The 4,704-nt window shown below is 35.2% G+C and overlaps 1 pseudogene across 1 annotated transcript; it reads left to right on the top strand.

Annotated features, from left to right (window-relative positions):
- The first annotated feature begins 211 nt into the window (after positions 1–211).
- On the top strand, positions 212–3,233 carry LOC143581129 (cationic amino acid transporter 6, chloroplastic-like; annotated as a pseudogene). Its single transcript, XR_013143781.1, has 5 exons — positions 212–627; positions 821–1,043; positions 1,615–1,957; positions 2,092–2,319; positions 2,626–3,233. The product of XR_013143781.1 is annotated as a cationic amino acid transporter 6, chloroplastic-like (transcript).
- Positions 3,234–4,704: the final 1,471 nt, after the last annotated feature.

Genomic DNA, 4,704 nt, shown 5'->3' with positions numbered 1-4,704 from the left:
ATCAATCAATCAATCATACCCAGTAAAATCCCACCGACAGCAAAGCTATAAGTAGGGTCTGGGGAGGGTGGATGTAGGCACACCGTACCTCTATCCAAAGGAATAAAGAGGTGGCTTCCAGAGAGACCCTCGGCCAAACCATTATATTTATATTCTTCAACGCATATTTAAGACCACCCTTCTCCAAAGCCAAGACACACAAACTAAACTAACCCTTAACAATGACTGACATTAATCATACCAATCAAACAACACCTCCTCCCAATTTATGCTTTCTCTCTGCTTACTTCCAGACTCTTTCGAAAACCCCGGAAAGGCTAAGGAAGAGGGTTTTAGCCACATGGACACCAGACCAGGAGCTAAACCAAATGAGGCTAAGGTCTGGTGCTGACATGAAGAGAAAACTCACATGGTATGACCTTATTGCCCTTGGTATTGGTGGTATGCTTGGGGTTGGAGTTTTCGTGACAACCGGACCCGTTGCTAAAGATAAATCCGGGGCTGCGGTTATAGTGTCATATGTTATTGCTGGAATATCAGCTCTTTTCTCTTCCTTGTGTTATACTGAGTTCTCCATCCAAATTCCAGTTGCTGGTGGTGCCTTTAGTTATCTAAGAGTCACTTTTGGTATGAAATGGGAATATCAAATGCAGCTATATAATATTTATAATACATTAATTAAATATTTGTTTTCCACCTTTTAAAAGAATTAACTTTGTGTACAGATAATTTTGGAAACCTCTAAACATACATTTTCAACATATATACTACATATATTTCTTTCTTTTTACATTAGTAAGAATTCAATTGATTGTTGCAGGAGAATTTGTGGGCTATTTTGCTGGTGCAAATATATTAATGGAGTACGTGTTGTCAAATGCGGCGGTCGCAAGGAGTTTCACAGAATATTTATGTACTGCTTTTGGGCAGGAAGACCCAAATGTGTGGCGAGTGGAAGTAGATGGCTTGGTGAAAGGTTACAACATGCTGGATTTCCCAGCTGTTGCTCTCATTGTTCTGCTTACTCTTTGCCTATGTCGGAGGTTTGATTCTATTACGCCTTTTTTGTTCACTGTGCGGTTTGAACCCTTGCCATTTAGGAGGGACTACACCTTAACAAGCACCTTGATATAGATAACATTTATTCGCACTCTTCGGAGTTTCCTAATATATTTAATAATTTCTATTATAAGACTTGGTATTGTGTAGTAAATATAAACCTTGATTGTTAAGAAATGGTTTAGAAAGAATAAAAATATGATGTATAATATATACTTAGTGGTTATATATATTATATATATATATACTGTGCAGACTATGAATTTGGAGGGTTTTGTAAATATTTTTAAGGGTTTAAAAGAACATATATAATATGATCAAACTATTAGAGGAAAATACAATAAAAATGAAAAAGGTACTCATCTCGCTTTCATGGCTAATATTTAATTCGTTTGTGTTGTTGTTTAATCAAATACAATATGATTATTTCTCAAGGCGTAGACCTAGGGATCTTGTGTTATTGGGTAGTGAAAATGACACAAACATAATTTATATTTCTTTCCATTTTGTTATAATTACTAATTCATTAAATGGATTAATTTTTTGGAATTTCAGCACCAAGGAGAGCTCCATGCTAAACATTATAATGACAATATTTCATGTGGTGTTCTTTGGATTCATTATAGTCTCTGGTATATGCTATGGGAACACAGAAAACTTAATCCAGCCAGAAGGGTTAGCTCCTAATGGTGTCAAAGGGGTCATAGATGGAGCGGCCATCGTTTATTTTAGTTACATAGGTTACGATTCGGTATCCACAATGGCTGAAGAGATCAGAAATCCATCGAAGAGCCTTCCACTGGGCATAGTGGGTTCAGTTCTTATTGTTTCTGTTATCTATTGCCTATGGCTTTGTCTTTGTGCATGATGGTTCCCTATAACATGGTAACTAGTTCTTGTTTTAATTCTTAGAAAGTATATATAATAAATAGACTCAATACTGAAAGAAAAACAAAAGAATGATTAGTCTAAGTTATTCTAGTTGGATTTTGTGTCTTATAAATAGGAAATTCTTCAAATGGTTATTCATAGATATCGAGTAGTGCATCATTTCGGTCGCTTTCCAAAGCATTGGATGGAAATGGGCTAGCAACATTGTCGGAGCAGGCGCTAGTTTGGGAATTGTGGCATCTCTTCTAGTAGCAATGCTTGGCCAAGCTAGGTATTTGTGTGTCATTGGTAGAGCCCGGCTAGTGCCGTCTTGGTTTGCCAAGGTGCACCCTAAAACGGGTACCCCTCAGAATGCGACAATCTTTTTAGGCAAGTGCCCTTTGTTTTTATTCCGCTTGTTATTAAGATTAATATTCTGAGACGGAACCAAGAGGTCAAGAGGACCCACTGACTCACGTCACTACAATTTATTAAATTTTTATATATAAAATCTCAGTTTTTTTTAGGTAAAAGAATGAGTTGGACCCCTAATTAGTTATAACCGGTAGATATATAAGAGAACCTTTTGATGACCTCCTGACCAAAGGGTTCTAATTACACCATTGTTTATTTCATTAAAACACAGTTGATGGAGAATAGTTCTAATGTGTTTCTTTGATGAATATTATTATACAGGGTTCTGTCAAGCGTCCATAGCACTATTCACAGAACTTAGCATTGTACTAGAGATGATCTCAATTGGTACCCTCTTGGTGTTCTACCTTGTGGCCAACGCGCTAATCTACCACCAGCTATGCCATCAAGACCAACAACCCGCCAATTTATACAATTGTTTTCCTCTTGATTCTCTCAAGTGCCTCCATTGGTTTCTCCATATCTTGGAACTTTACCCACCTTCAAAAATGGGGATTGCCACTATTTGGCTCTTGTGTGATCGTCGCAACTGCGATTTTCAAATACCTGATGCCGTTTAGTGGCATTCGTGACGGGTCAGATAACGAGTGGCTGGTTCCATTCATGCCGTGGCCGGCTGCACTCTCCATATTTTTGAATGTATTTCTTATGGCCACTTTGAAAAGGTTGTCATATGAGAGGTTTGGTTGTGGACGTGTTTAATAACTTTGGTTTATATAGTTGTATGGAGTTCATTCAACATATCAAGCTGAAGAAATGGATATGGAGGATGATGATATGAGACCAAATTGTCCCAATTCTAATGGGGAACAACCTAAGGTTGATATTCAAGTGCAATAGTGAAAGAAATGAGGTTTTTGCACTTGTTACTTTTTTGTTGTTTTACATTTCGTATGAATTGGACTTTATTTCTTTAATTAATTCAACGACCATGAATTATTGGAGAAGGTTTCAAGAGAACTTGCCTATTTTTCTCTATTCATGCTTAGGATGGAAGGTAATTAACTGAAAAGTCTATAATTTGAAAAGTTTACTAGTTTGTCTTATCTATTTTTCCAAATATTGATTTTTATGAAATTAGTTATACAATTTGGACTACTTAATTAATGGCTATATAACTTTTTACTATCTAAAGAATAAGGTGATCAGGCCAATATAAAAAACTCTTCAGCTAAAAGAATTTACATCAATAAAAACCAACTTTGAAAGCGAAAGCGCAGACAAATGGTTACCTCTTTCAGCTTTTTTAAGTAGGGGCGGCCTCTTGCACGTCCATCCATTTGGCTATTTGATGCAAACAAATGGATTCCAAGAACACACGATTCATATCCAAATGATTCTTAATCAAAATTCTTTACTCTAGCTCGGGGCCTTGCGTCGTTCATCAAGATCCAAACTCGCATGACCTTTCATCCCATATCACCATCCTCACACCCTTACGGGCTTCAGTATCCTTGCATTGCCCCATCCTTCACACCCCATATTTGCCATCACACTTGAGCCCATTGGAGGAGCCAGTAGATACTCATGCATCAAGAATGGTGCCAAACGAGGGTTCAACGAGAGTGGAAATTGGTCCCAAATTTCTATGTGAGTATCAAATGATCTTCTTCAGTTGTTCGGGTGTAAAGTGAATCCAAATTCCAAAGGCCTTTGTCAATTTAATTCTTATGGGCGACATTTCATTTAAAGCGACTTATGTCTATTTGTTATGCTCTAGTTTCCTTAAGAGAGTCGGGCTTTACAAATCACAAGTTAATTCCTTAACTTGAAAAATGCTCAATTAAGTACTAAGGTAAACTTTTTAGTAACCAATCAACTTTCTTAACTATCTCAACTAACGAGTTTTTTCTCAAACTAATGTTGGTGAAAAAAGTATTAACCACTTTGGTGTTCTTTATAAAATATTTACCAAACTAGTGTTGGTGGAGAAAAATAATTTCCATTTTAGTGTTTTCCATTTATTTTATTCATCTTTACTTTTAAATCTAGTTTTTCTATTAGTTAATCTATTATTTATTTTTGTTTCATATTTCTTATACATTTTTTATCCAATAAATCTAATTACTTATTTTTTTATATTTTTATCAATCAACATTTTCTGATTATTTTACTAACTCGTTCTAAATCTTTTCTTTTTGATTTTTTTTCTCAAATATATGCAGTTTTTTTTTGTCTCTTTGTTTAATTATATCCATTTTACGAATCAACATATTTTTTACTTTCTATTTTGATTTGGTTAATCTATTATCTAATTTTATATTATAATTCTCATATAATTTTAGGTCCAATTAATCCAAAATGTTTTTTTTATTCCTTTAACAGTGAACATTTATATAT

Source organism: Bidens hawaiensis, unplaced genomic scaffold (assembly GCF_021521415.1).
Source record: "Bidens hawaiensis isolate Kalapana, Puna unplaced genomic scaffold, B.hawaiensis_p1.1 tig00030813_1, whole genome shotgun sequence".
NCBI lineage: Eukaryota > Viridiplantae > Streptophyta > Magnoliopsida > Asterales > Asteraceae > Bidens > Bidens hawaiensis.
This window is presented reverse-complemented; position numbering and strand designations above follow the sequence as displayed.